This window comes from Mesocricetus auratus, unplaced genomic scaffold (assembly GCF_017639785.1).
Source record: "Mesocricetus auratus isolate SY011 unplaced genomic scaffold, BCM_Maur_2.0 Super-Scaffold_100007, whole genome shotgun sequence".
Classification (NCBI taxonomy): domain Eukaryota; kingdom Metazoa; phylum Chordata; class Mammalia; order Rodentia; family Cricetidae; genus Mesocricetus; species Mesocricetus auratus.
The window spans coordinates 71859036-71874503 of NW_024429191.1; positions in this window are offsets into that span (position 1 = coordinate 71859036).

The window sequence follows — 15468 nt, forward strand, 5'->3', positions numbered from 1 at the left end:
GACCCAGCAACTGCACTCTTAGGCATATATCCAAAAGATGCCCATTCATATAACAAAGATGTCTGTTCCACTATGTTCATAGCAGCTTTATTTGTAATAGCCAGAACTTGGAAGCAATCTAGATGTCCCTCACCCGAAGAGTGGATAGAGAAAATGTGGTACATCTACACAATGGAGTACTATTCAGCAGAAAAAAATAACGGAATCATGAGATTCGCAGGCAAATGGATGACACTAGAAGAAACCATCCTGAGTGAGGTAACCCAGTCACAAAAAGAGAAACATGGCATGTACTCTCTCATATATGGATTTTAGACATAGATCTGGGGAGTGCCAGCCTACAATCCTATGGCCAGAGAGTCTGGGAAACAGAAACTACATTTAGTGGCTGGTTAAGTACTGAGCTGAACTCAAGAAAGCCAGTATCAGAGAGGGAGGACTGATGATCAAAGGGATTAAGACTGGGCTGGTTTAACCCCCAGAAACAGCTGACCAGACAAAGGTTAACTCTAGAATCCCAGGCATCAGCCTGGGAATCCAGCATGGGACTGATCAAGACCCCCTGAATCTGGGTGTCAGTGAGGAGGCCTAGGTAATCTATTGAGCCTTGGGCAGCAGATCAGTACCCATACCAAGTATACACACGGACTTTGGACTCCCATAGAACAATGTGAGGTGCACTCTCACCCTGAACTCTTGGGAAAGGGTCTAGGCCCTGCCCTATATGAAATGACAGACTATGGACACCCCCATGGAGGGCCTCACCCTCCCTGGGGGAATGAGGGGATAACGGGGGGGGGGATGCGGGGAGGGCACGGGAGGAGGGGAGGGAAAGGGAGAGGGACCTCGTACTGACTTGTGAAGCAACCTTGTTTCTTATCTAAATTTAAAATGGAAAATAAAAAATATTAATAAAAATCCAGCACCCCTTCATGATAAAGGTCCTAGAGAGATCAGGGATAACAGGAACGTACCTGAATATAATAAAAGCAATATACAGTAAACCAACAGCTAACATCAAACTAAATGGAGAGAAACTCAAAGCAATTCCTCTAAAATCAGGAACAAGACAAGGCTGTCCACTCTCTCCATATCTCTTCAATATTGTACTTGAAGTTCTAGCTACAGCAATAAGACAACAAAAGGAGATAAAGGGGATACAAATAGGAAAAGAAGAAGTCAAACTTTCATTATTTGCAGAGCCATCCTTAGCCATCAGGGAAATGCAAATCAAAACAACTGTGAGATACCATCTTACTCCTGTCAGAATGGCTAGAATCAAAAACACCGAAGACAATTTATGCTGGAGAGGATGTGGAGAGAGAGGAACACTCCTCCACTGCTGGTGGGAATGCCGACTCATACAGCCTCTTTGGAAATCAGTATGGAGATTCCTCAGGAAAATGGGAATTAATCTACCACTAGACCCAGCAATTCCACTCTTAGGCATTTATCCAAATGAGGCAGGTTCATACAACAAGGGCATCTGCTCCACTATGTTCATAGCAGCATTGTTTGTAATAGCCAGAACCTGGAAGCAACCTAGATGCCCCTCAACTGAAGAGTGGATAGAGAAAATGTGGTACATTTACACAATGGAGTATTACTCAGCAGAAAAAAACAATGGAATCTTGAAATTTGCAGGGAAATGGATAGCACTGGAAGAAACCATTCTGAGTGAGGTAACTCAGTCGCAAAAAGACAAACATGGTATGTACTCACTCATATATGGATTTTAAATATGGATCAGGATAGTGCCAGTCTGCACTTCCACAGATAGAGAGTCTGGGAAACAGGAAAGAACCTAAAAGATATGCATATATGCATAGTACCCAAGAGAAGAGGATGGAGACAAGATCCTCTGAATGGATGGGGAACAGGGCGAGGGGGTAGTGGGACCTGGGAAGAATAGAGGGGGTAAAGAGGAAGGGAGTTGGTCATGGGGGAACAGGAAGTTGAGGGGGTGGGGGTAAAATAGGGGGAAGAGGGAATCATAGGATTGAAGACAGATCAGGCACCAGAGTGGCTTCGAGTGATCTAAAGGTATAACATCAATTGGCAAGCTAAGCAATAGTGGAAGGACCACCTCGAATGCCCATTCCTGATAATGAACTTGATGTCTATAACTATCCGGGAGCCTTCATCCTGGGACTGATGGAAGCAGAGGCAAACACACAACTAAGCACTGAACTGAACCCAAGGAACCCAGTGACAGAGAGAGAGGAGTGATGAGCAAATTGGCAAAGAATGGGCTGGCAAAACCAGCAGAGACAGCTGATCTGAACAGGGGAGTGCTCTTGGACCCCAGACCGACAGTGAGGAGGCCAGAAAGGGACTGATCTGGACCCCCCAAATGTGAGTGTCAGTGAGAAGGCCTGGGCAACCTATGGGGCTCTGAGCTGTGGATCAGTGTCTATCCCTGGTATACAATCTGTCTTCATGTGCCTATAGCACAAAGAGAGATGCTCGCTCAGCCTGGACTCTTAGGGGAGTGCCTTGACCCTACCAAGAGTAAAATGATAGACTCTAGACATCCCCTATGTGGAAGGATTTGGCAATAGGGTGGGAGGGAGGGTGGAAGGGGAGTGCGGGAGGAGGGGAGGGAGAGGGAACTGGGATTGACATGTAAAACAAGCTATTTAAAATTAAAATAAAAAATGATTAAAAAAATTACTAAAACTCAAAAAAAAAAAAAGAATGGAGCAGAAGTTGGGGCTTGGAGACACACTGGATCTGCATTTTGAAAAAGTCTCTGGATACAATATGGAAAGTAGGCTAGGCACAGTAGCAGTGGAATAAAGTGTGTACTCTAGGGAGTTTTGGGAGAGTTGTTACAGGATGCCACGAAAAGGGAGATGTGTTGGTCCAGGGTAGGGGCTATGAAGAATGAACCAAACCCAGAGCTATTCCAGTTGACAGCTGTCGTGACCGCCTCGACCAACAAGGAAGACGCGACTCGGGAACTCGACTAAGGAACTCTTCTCCAAGCGGTTTATTCAGGAACCTTGAAACAGTCTTCTTCTCTTTTTTCGGGGAAAGCCAGCCCACAGCTTATATGGCCTAGGCATAGCCAACCCTAGCACGCCACTTGGCGACAGCAGATAGGTCCACATACACAGAAGCAAGCCTTGGACCCGAGCCATGACCAAATATGGAGTTGTTTACTCCGAGAGCGCTCACCGTCGGGAGGGTGGTAGGCGGAAGCCAGCGCCATCTTTAAGGCGCAGCACATCGCAGCTCTCCACAGACAGCGTCATTGACAGCCTCAGTGGTCTGAAGAAAGCAGACGCAGGTGCCAACACTGAGTCTTGGTTTGGGGTCTGGATGGCTGGTGATGGCATCCACTGAACTTGACACTTGCCGTGTACACAGCACAATGCAGCACTTCGTCCTGCAATAGTAATAGTAATAGTCCACAAAAGGAGTACTGGTTCCCTCCTTCCTGATGCCCATATCCAACAAAAGCTCTCTTCTACAATCTCTCACACAAACCCTACTCAATCCTTTAGGTCATTTAGATGGCGTAGGTGCTCCCCTGAATGTACTCCAAACACTGGTTATAGTGAGTGTCACACCAAAAAAAAGTCACACACCCCATTCTAGATTCAGTTGTACAGAAGTAGACTTTCTCTCCTACACGAACTAAGTTCCACCCTGAACCACAGGTCCACTTTCAGCCACCATCTCAAAATTTTCTTGGTATTCATTCTCTCCCTGTTTCCAGAATCTTCTCATGTACTACACATGGCCCCATCTCAGTCACACCTTGTGTCTAGACCTAAGGAACCAATCTGGAATTTCCAACCTTGCATTCTGTAAGGTCAGAAATATCGATTTCTCCCATCCTGCATGGTAGACTTCCATGGCTCACATACTTTAAAGAGAACGATAGAAAGTCCTGGAGGAAGAGGATAAAATATCCCATGCACCTCAAGTATATGCAAGTTCCTGGGTTCAGCTTCCTGCACCACAAAGACTTTAAAATAAGTGAATAGGGCCAGTGAAATGAATCAGCAGGCAAAGGCACTTACTGCCCAAAGATGCAAGCCTAATGACTTGTGTTCAATCCCCAGAACCAACCAACATAAAGGTGGAAGGCAAGAACCATCTCCACAAAGCCATTCTTTAATCTCTACATGCACATCAGACATTTATACATACACTAGCCTTTATCTATCTATCTATCTATCCATCTCTCGTCACACACAATAATAATAAGTACAAATAAAGAAAAGCCCAACAGCAAGAGTATACTGGTTTTTGATTTCCCTGGGGGAGATTGCAAAGCGTGTGAGACTATGTATCTGAAATTACTAGAATACAGGAATGGAAAGTGAATTTTCTGTGAAGTAGCCACCGTAAAAAGAGGTAGCTTTTCCTCCTGAAAGAATGCTTACACAGTGATAGAGAAAAGGCCATGTTTGAGCCCCCAGACAATCATTGATTCAAGTGAATCAAAAAGGTTAGATTGCCTGAGTTTCATTTCCCCTGTAAAACATGAGTGCGTCTTCCTCACGACCCACTGGCCATGACCTCATAATCACGGGTAGTTCTTGTCACAACCAGCAGAGATATATCTCTTTTGTTTTATCATTTGCTTGTTTGTTTTTGAGAAAGGGTCTTATGTAGCTTGGGCTGGCCCTTTTTTAAAGTTTAAAATATATATGTATGTTGGCTTAGCATAGCAGTTTCCATAATCCAAGGTCTCTTTGCAACCAAAAATTTTTTTAATTTAGTTTTTACATTCCAATCCCAGTTCCTCCTCCCTCCTCTCCTCCCACTCTCCTCTCCTTCCCCCATCCCATCTCCCATCCACTCCTCAGAGAGAGTAAGGCCTCCCCTAGGATGTCAACTAAGTCTGTCCCATCACCTCATTGAGGCAGGACCATGTCTAGGCTGAGCAAGCATAGAGAATGGGCTCCTCAAAGTCAGTTTATGCATTAGAGTTAGAGCTTGGTCCCACTGTCAGGAGATCAAACACCTTCTTCTAACTTCTGCCAGCCTTGAACACATGATGCATAGACATACATGCAGGCAAAACACCTATACCCAAAAAACAAAAGTAAATATTTAAAACGCATTAAGTATCCCAGTCCTCCTAATTTACTGTCTCCTGACATGTTTGTCCACCTATAGTGCTTTGGTATGCCTACTTCCTGGATGGCTACCAAGATACTGCCTCCCTTCTAACTCATTCATAAGAGAAAGGAGAGATGCACTCAGCTCAGGGGGAGAAGTGTTTTCCTTGACAAGGCCCCACAGCCTTATCCATCCATCCATACATCTATCCAATAACTATTTAGAAAGAATCAGTTTTAGATTAGACAAGGTTTTTAATACTGAGGGTATAGAATGAAAAGGCTAGATAGAACCTCTTGTGATTGGAAACTACCTAGCATACATGCGGTTCTGGGTTTTATCTTCAGCATCATATAAACCATGAGTAGGAATGTCATGTGCCTGTAATTGTAGCAACTGAAAGGTAAGGCAGGAGGATGCTAGGAATATAGACATTAAAAACCAAGACAGCACTCACAGACAGAAACAGCTACATGAACAGACAAGTGACCTGGGCTGAGACACATACCTTAAGATTGGGTAGCTGCAGCTGGGTGGTAGTGGTGCACACCTTTAATCCCAGTACTCAGGAGGCAGAGACAGACAGATCTCTGTGAGTTCAAGGCCAGCCTGGTCTACAGAATGAGTTCCAGGACAGGCTCCCAAGCTACAGAGAGGAACCCTGTCTCAGAAAAAAAAAAAAAAAGATTGGGTAGGTGCTTGAATTCAGTTGAAGGACTATGAGGAGAAATACTCAGCTATGAGTTCAAGAAGATCACAGAACAAACAAAACTTGATGGGAACATGGGATAAATCCATTGAACCTGTGACATCCCAGGGGTCAAGAACAAAGAAGCAGTTGAGGACAGGGAGCCTTTCCATGGATCAAGAAGAATGCTGAAAAGTAGGATCTTCCCCTTCTGCCACTCTCTGAGTAGTTCCTGTTTCTGCCTTTGTTTACCTGAAATGAACAAACATGATCCATTTCACGACCAATAAGTCAAATATCACAGATTTTAAGCTGAGCAACCCTGGGGATAGATAAACATTTTTCTCCTTTTTATAGTAATTGTGCACATGATAATCAAGGGACAAAGAAATTAGCAAGCTAAAACCCTCTTCTTGGTGTTTACTTGAAAATATTAAGAATCTATGCAGCAAATCATTAAAGTGGTTGATCAGTTTCTCATGTAGTCAAGACATGCTTATAAATGCCAGTACCTGTGGGACCATTCCTGACTGGTGGTGGAACAGAATTAGATATTTCTAAAATTATGTATATTAATTATATCTAACGAAGTTGTTTATCAATAAAATATGCATCCATGTCTAAACAACGCCATCTTTTCCTGCCATTCAGGATAATCAAGTATTAGCTTGAATAAGCTTGGCAAACATTTCCTCTAAAAGCCTGCAAATAAATACTTAGGTTTTCTTCCTATAGTGTCTCTGCTGCAACTATTCGACGCCATCACAATGGAGCAAAAATCAGCCCTAGATAACCTGTACGTGAGTGAGCAAGCTTGTGTGTCTCAACCAAACCCTGCTGATAGACAACAAGTTTGAGTTTCATATCGTCACAAATTATGACATCTAACTGTTGCTTCAATTCTTTAAACCACTAAATCAGGGAAGAAAACAAATCCAGGTTGCAAGGAATAAAGAGGGAGTGGATGGATTTAGCCTGTGTGTCATAATTCACTGAGCCCTGATTTTGAGTGATGTGGTTGGTAGGTGTTAAAACAGTAGAAAGAACATAAAGTTTACTTTCTCAAAACTCTTAATCTCGGCAGCCGGGCAAGATCCTTAACCTCAACAGGTCTCTTTCTTTTTCTCCCACCTCAAAAATAAAGCTAACCACAGAACCCACACTAAGGATAAAGTGAGGGGTAAAGATAGATAATGAAGATAATGTGTAGAGTACACAGAAGTCCTGAAAGAGTCCAGATGGACTGAATTCAGGAAAGATACAAGTGTTCCATGAACACCGTCTTTCTCTCACTTCCTTTACAGATGCTTTACCACTTCCATGTTTCATTTATTTCTCTTTCTTTTTATTTACTCTTCCCATGTTGGAAATGGGAAGCATGAGAAGGATCCTGCTCCAGACAGAAGCAAAACCAGCCTCTCACCCCATCCCCTTGTGGCTTGAACCCTCTCAGCCTGATGCTTTTCCTCCCAGTGCAGCTGGCCTAAGCTGGTTTCTGGAGGGCTTGGGAGTCAGAAATTATTAATATCAAGGAAAGACTAATGAAGCCACAATTGATTCTCCAAGCTGGATGCCACCTCCCTGTGAAGGTGTCACAGAAGAGACAAAGATCTCTTGAGGAGATTCAGAGTGGTGGCAAATGTCAGTGACAATTACATTTCATCTGTCTCTCAGTAGAACTGCCACCTACTCTCCGCCCACAAGCACCCCAAGGTTTATTAATCACAAACTTCACAGATCACAGCACCTTCCCCAAGCTCAGATGTCCCACAGGCTGACTGTGGGCAGGCAGCACGCCTCCCCATCATAAGAAGAAAAGTGAGTGAGGGAACCAGGAAGAAGTGACCTTGGCTTCCTGGGAACTGTGGAATGGGCTCTGAGGGGATCTTCAGAGCTACACATATGAATTCTCTCCAACTTTGAAAACACCCAGACATTAATGAAAAGAAAGTTTCCTTCCAACCTTTAAAGATGATGCATGCTGTAACTTACTGCATCCTGAGGAATGGATGCAGTAAATGGTAAATACTTGATGTTAGAGCTTTAAAGGATCCAAAGAAGTCTATTCCCATTGGCTGGTATGCCAAGGCTGACAGGTGCCATCAGAAGGAGTTGACAAACTGAGAAAAGACAATGAAGATTGGTATTCAGGAACCAATGCCCATATCTCTACTTTCGGCCTTGAACCCTTACCTCTCCTGGCCTCATTATTCAAGTTTCTAAAGCTAGGGGAAGATGTGTTGGGGTTCCAGTGAGATGTGGTAGGAGACAGCACCTGTGCAGCTGCTGTGCATGTCACAAGCCAGGAGCTCTGGTATCGGCAGTGCTGAGGGCTGAACCTAGGGCCCTGCAGACGATACACAAGCCCCCTACCACTGAGCTAAAAACCCAGCCCAGTTCTAACCATTTGTGGCTCCCAGTGAGGATTTTTAGTACTCACACACATATGTTTAGAGCCTACTTAAGGAAGAAAACAATGGCCACTGTGTGTGGTTTGCCAAGTCTGCCTTTTATAAAACACCAAGTTGAGAAGCTTCAACAACAGAATTTTCTTTTCTCACAGTTCTGGACGGTGAGAGTCGGTCAAGGTGATGTCAGGATTGAGTTCTTCCCAGATCTCCCTTTGTAGCTGTGTCTCACATGATCATCTCTCTGTCTGTGTGTCTGTATCCAAATCTTTTCTTATACAGCAACAGTCATTAGCATCCACCTACACAATTTCATTTAGTTATCTTTTTAAAGACCTGATGTCCAAACACACTCACATTCCAGGGTCCTAGGGATTAAAGCTTTGCCCCCCCCTTTTTTTCCTTAGTCCAGTGCTGGACTCCCTTGTTTTGGAGAGGACAGAGGAGGGTAGAGAACCAAGAATAAACGAGGACTAAGGGAAACCCTTCATTTCTGATCTCATCTCCCTCTCTCTGAGTCATCCTGGACTGACTGTGCCCAACCCCCAAATTCACATGGTGAAGTCCTAATCCCCAAGGTGGTTCATTAAGAGAGGAAGTCTCTGCAAATACTATGAGAACTGCAGGTGGAGCTATCCCAAATGAGATTAGTATCCTTAAAGAACACTTTAAGGGGGATGCAGGGTCTGACATGAATGAGAGTCTCTCTAGCACAACAAATTTTTTCTTCTTTTATTGAAAATAGATTCTCCTCCCCTCAGGATACACTCCCTTTCTGTCTCTCATTAGAAAAGAATAGGCTTCTAAGAGAGAACAACCAAACACGACAAAATAAAATATAATAAAATGAAACAAAAATTTTCATATTGAGTTGGACACAGCAACCTAACATGAGGAAAAGAGTCCCAGGAGCAAGCAAAAGAGTCAGAGACCCACCCATTCTCATATCCAGAAGTCCATTAAAAATACTAAGCTAAAACACTGAGCTGAACTCCTGGAATCCGATTGCAGAGAGGGAGGAGTGACGAGCAAAGGGTCAAGACCAGGTCAGAGAGACCCACAGAAACAGTTGACCTGAACAAGGGGGGGGCTCATGGACCCCACATGATAGCTGGGAAACCAGCATAGTACTGTTCCAGACCCCCTGAATGTGGATGTCAGTTTGTAGGTCTGGGCAATCTATGGAGCCTCTGGTAGTGGATCAGTATTTATCCCCAGTACACAAATGGACTTTGGAAGCCTACTCCACATATAGGGATACTCTTTCAGCCTAGACACATGGGGGAGGGTCTAGACCTGGCTCCAAATGATAGGACAGACTTTAAAGATCCCCCATGACAGAAGGCCTCACCCTCCCTGGGAAGCAGAAAGGGAATGGGATGGGGGTCGGTGCGGGGCAGGGGAGGAGGGGAGGATGAGGGAACTGGGATTTACATGTAAACCAAGATTGTTTCTAATTTAAATAAAAGAAAATCAGACAAAATACTATGTTATGTATGCAGAGGACCTAGTGTAGCCCTATGTAGGCCCTGTTCTTGCTGCTTCAGTCTCTGTGAGCTCATAGGTGCCTTGATTAGTTGATTCAGAGGCCATGTTCTCCTGGTGTACTTCATCCCCTCTGACTCTTAGACTCTTTGCACCTCCTTTCCCATGGATTGCCTGAGCTCTGAGAGGAGGGATCTGATGGAGACCTCGAACTAGACTCTCCTCATAATGTCCGGCTGCGGGTCTCTACATCTGTTCCCACCTGCTTACCTACCTGCTTACTTATTGGGATGTTAAACCTAGGTAGGAGCTCTACCACTGACTTAGAATCCATCCTCTTTTCCACATTTACCAAGTTAGATTTGATCAGAATCCTTTCTTTGGTCTGTTGATGTCCTCTCTCTCTCTCTCTCTCTCTCTCTCTCTCTCTCTCTCTCTCTCTCTCTCTCTCTCTCTCTCTCTCTCTCTGTGTGTGTGTGTGTGTGTCTGTCTCTGTCTCTGTCTCTCTGTCTCTCTGTCTCTCTGTCTCTCTGTCTCTCTCTGAAGTAAATCTGCATTTCTTTAAGGGAAAAGCCAAGCTACTGATACTTAACACCCACCAGTCTGTATTCGGTAGTTCATGTGTTTGTCATCTCTATGCTGGATGGAGGCCTCACTTTGTATTCAGAATTCATCTCAAAACTGGCATGTTAAATGAAGAAGGAATGAAGGCATAGATGAGCAAATAAATGAAATACCAAGCTTCCTGAGGTGTAGGACTTTCTTTATTTTGGGTTTTTCCCCTTCCTCTGGCTCTCACACTCCACTAAAGAAAAATTCTGAAGGGCCTTCCCAGCTCGTTTTCCCAGGGCTGGTGGAGATTAAGCTCCATCAGCTAGTTCCTTCCAGGTGAGGATCCCAGCACACTCTCAGACCTGCACACTAATCTCCATTCCAGAGCCTGCTTTCAGGAACCCACAAGACACACACGTTTTGCTCATTCCTAACACCACCCACCTAATACAGATCCCAGCTTTTCTACTTACTCTTACTGTGACCTTGACAAAAACTGTTCAACTTATCAGCAGCCTCATCTGCAGTAATACTTAACTGACTGTGCTGTGGGAGATAAATGAAATGGCATCTGAAACACAGTGCAGTACCTATCATATTCATTAAAAAGTGCTCAATAAAAATTTATTTGCATGATCATCAACTGTACATGACCCAAAGATTATGAAAAGACCCTAGGGTACATTGAGACCTTTAAATGAACTACCTGGCTCCAAAAGAGGCAAGTAGATGTCTATGCAGACATGTGGACAGGCCTACAGCTGTATAGAGGAGATGTGCAAAATGTGTGTGCAGCAGTGACTACATAGGTCCTTGCAGCTGGTAAAATATCAAAAGGAAATCTAGGAACTAGGACATTCTCCAGCCCTCAAGGAAGGGCCAGGTACCAGAGAGGAACTAGAATTTAATCAACAACTAAAGCACATTTTCCCAATAGCACAAGTGATGTTGTCCTAGAGGGATGCAACTCAAATGTTGTCTGGGATCCTGGGGACCCAAGTGTATACACAGAGAGAGGCATGCCTTGGGAACATTTAACTTGGTTCAGTCTCATCTCCTAGTCTTAGAAACCATAACTGAAAGATTACTTTTGTCTTTAAAGTATTGTTAAAGGTGTTGGCCTTTGCCAGCGCTGGGTTCATATGTAGGTCTGTGGAAAAGGGCTGAGGGTTGCCGTCTAGAATCTAGCATCATACTAGGAAAAAACAATAAATCAAAAAATTATATCCATAAAATGAAATGATACCTGCTTCAAACCAAGATGATACATGTTCTTATAACCATAAAACCTAAAAGGATATAAATCAAAATTAGAAAAACTCAGGAGCCGGGCACTGGTGGCACATGCCTTTAATCCCATCACTTGGGAGGCAGAGGCAGGAGAATCTCTGTGAGTTCAAAGCCAACCTGGTCTACAGAGTGAGTTCCAAGACAGGCTGCAAAGCAATACAGAGAAACCCTGTCTCAAAAAAACAAAAAACTCAGAAGTGAGGTGACAGAACCTGGAAAAAAACTGAAAAGAAGAAAATATTTCAGAAATGAAAACTAACTAGGAAAAGTTTTAAATACCTTTCTTAGGAGAAATAAAATTTAAAAATAGATGTCTATAACCATCCTGGAGCCTTCATCCAGTGACTGATGGAAGCAGAGGCAAACACCCACAGTTAAATACTGAACAGAACCCAAGGAACCCAGCGACAGAGAGAGAGGAGCAAAGAGCAAATTGGCAAAGAATGGGCTGGCAAAACCAGCAGAGACAGCTGATCCGAACAGGGGAGAGCTCTTGGACCCCAGACCGACAGCTGGGAGGCCAGCATGGGACCGATCCAGACCTCCTGAATGTGAGAGTCAATGAGGAGACCTGGGCTACCTATGGGGTCCTGAGCAGTGGATCAGTGTTTATCCCTCGAATACTAACAGACATCGTGTGTCCATAACACAAAGAGGGTTGCTCTCTCTGCCTGGACTCTTAGGGAAGTGCCTGGACCCTACCCTGAATGAAATGATAGGCTCTAGATATCCCCTATGCGGAAGGATAGGCAATAGGGTGGGAGGATGGGAGGGATGGGGGAATGCGGGAGGAGGAGAGGGAGAGGGAACTGGGATTGACATGTAAAACAAGCTATTTAAAATTAAAATATAAATAAATAAATAAAATTAGGGTCAGAGACAAACAAAAAGAAGCATCAAGAAATCAAAAGATTCACCGGGCAGTAGTGGTGCATGCTCTTAATCCCAACACTTGACATGCAGAAGCAGGCTGGTCTACAGAACTAGTTCCAGGACAGTCAGAGCCTTTACACAAAGAAACCCTGTCTCAGAAAACAAAAACAAAAAGAAAAGAAAAGAAATAAACGACTCAACAGAAACTGACAAATAGTGAAGCCAAAGAAGACAGTGTTCACATGATTGGAATCCCTCAAGAAAGCCAGAGTTGGGGGTGTGGCTCAGTGGGGTGCTTGCCTAGTCCAGGTAAGGACCTAGTCCAGGTAAGGACCTAGTCCAGGTAAGGACCTAGTCCAAGCTTTAGCACCACAAAGAGAAAACAAACAAGGGAACAGACTGTAGTAATTCAAGAAAAGTTCCCTGCTATAAGACCCCTGTAAAATGAAAGAAGACATAGGGGTAGGATTGGGGATTTATGGGAGAAAGGGAGTCAGTCGGTCAAGTAGGAGATAAGAGAACGAAAGAGATGAGTACAAGCAAAACACATTCTATACATGTGTGAAATTGTCAAAGTAAACGTCCCTGGATTTTTTTTTAAAAGGATTTGAAAGTTTCACATTGGAAGAAAAAACTTACATCTGAGACCATTGATCCACAATGACTAAGAGATAAATCAGCAGTTCTCAACCTATGGGTCTCAACCCTTCAAGGTCCCTTATCTGATATTTACATTACAATTCATAACAGTAGCAGAATTACTCATGAAGTAGTATGAAAATAATTTTTTGGTTGGGGCTCACCACAACATGAGGAACTGTATGTATTAGAGGGTTGTAGCGCTAGGGAGGTTGAGAACCACTGAAATAAATTGCGATATATTCCTGTAATTCCAGAACTTGGGAGGTAGAGACAAGAGAATCAGAAGTTCAAGGTCACCAATAGTGATACAGTGAGTATCCTATACTACATGAGACCCAATGTCAAAAACAAAGAAAAAAATACCACTTCCTTTTCAAATGGGAAGATTACACTATCGTATCTTGGGATATCCATTTGGATTTTTTAAAAACTCATTTTTGTTTGGTTGATTAGTTGGGTATAGATGGGTGTGACTTTTGTTTTATTGTTTTGTTGTTTTTTAGAAGATCTCACACTGTAGTCCAGGTTGCCCATGAGCTCTCAGCAATTCTCCTGCCTCAACATTCCAAATGCTAGGGTTATAAACACAAGCCACCACACCTGGCTTCCAGAAACTCTGAAAAGCAAAAACGAGAATACAGTAAGTCAGGAGAGTGATCCCTTATAGGGAAAGAAAAGGGATTATATATGCTCAATGTACAATATATACCTGTATGAAAATGTTGTTATGTAACATGGCACCTTGTACAATAAACACATCTGATGAAACTCCTTTTTAAAAGGCACTGGACTGGGACAGGATTTGTGGCCAGTTTTGAGGGTAAGTAACAAAGTCAGTTCTTCAGTTTAGGTTCTCATCTCAGGACAATCCAATAACCTACACAAATGCCATGTGTTGGGTTTTATATCTGCTTTGTTTTATTCAATTTAAAATGATAAGGTGTGCTTAAGAAATGCTATGACACATTAGGGCACTTCACACAGAATTGATGAGAATGGAAACTGGTAAAAGTTTATGTCAGCCAATGTAGCTATATCTACATTTCAAGTTATACCTGGTCCATATGTCACACAGGTTAAAAAAAAAAAAGACAAAATGAGAAATGTCACAATGAATGGATTAGTATGAAGGACTCCAGAAACATGATATTTAAAAATGTTTTTTCAAGGGCTTCCTAACAACTCTTGCTTAGCATATTCAAGGCCCAAGGTTCAATCCCCAGCACCTCAAGATAAGTAGATAAGGTCAGGCTGCAAAGTATCTATCAACGTCAGGGGACCATATTATGCAAGGTCCTTCACATCTCAGTGAGCTCCTTATACATATGAGATAATTGTCATCATATCAGATGTAATGATTGAGACTCAAAAATATACCCACAGTCACCAGCCAGTCAGACAAAAGAGCCCTTTATTTCAGAAATTAATATTCCAGGGAAAAGAGAATAAGAATTTAGCAACTACCTGCCACCCATTAGACAGCAAAGGGAATGAAACTCAGTGGTTTTGTTGAAAACAGACTGTTGTTAGTAACATATGAGAGCAACAAACCCAAAGGGTCACGCATGAGAAGTTTTGTGTGTGTGTGTATTGAATTCAATAGAGCAAAACCTTATTAATATCTTTTCAATAGTATTATCTAAATTATAATGCCTTTTATAGAATTAAGCCACCCTTCAGTTTTCAAATGCATAAACATATGACTGGCTTTAGTGCAAGTTGAAGGAATTCAGAGTTAATTCCACTCAACAGACAACTAAGTTAACTTCCGATTGAAAGTTCAACACAGCATAAACAAAATCCAACAGGTTTACAATAAACTGAGCGGCCCTCCTGAGCCTTGCTGGCAGGCCTGTTCATGCCCAGGCCTCACAGCAACAGAGGGTTTCTGTAGACTAAGACCACAGAATTCTAACAAAAGGAGCTGCAGCTGGAAGGAGAAAGAATTCACAAACGTGAAAGGCAGTCATGTCCCCAAGGGAAATATCATTCATTTCAAAGGCCACAGAGAGAGGGGTAAAGGGTCACTGGGCTCAGAGGCCACCTGGGGTCCTGGCTGTCATTTGCTGACTCTGTGACCTCAGATCAAGTCATTTAACATTTCTGGAATCCGTACCTCCCAGAGGTATAAAAGGGTTAATAGCATCAACCCACTCCCACTCCCAAGACTGCAATAGGATTGGAAGAGCAACAAATAATAGTTGACAGACACCAGATGCTTACTACGTGCCAATCAGTGAGCTGCATGCTTTCAGATGGTGCCTCTTAACACTGCACCACCCTACTGAAGTAGCTGCTATTGTCCTCCCATTTTCCAGAGGGAAAAACTGGGCTTACTGACATTAAATGAAACCCAAGTCAATTGTCTCCAGATCCTGTGTCCTTAGCTCTGGCATGCCTCCTGGAGCTCATCTCTAGAGTTACCCTATCTATGTACTAAAACTTACACAT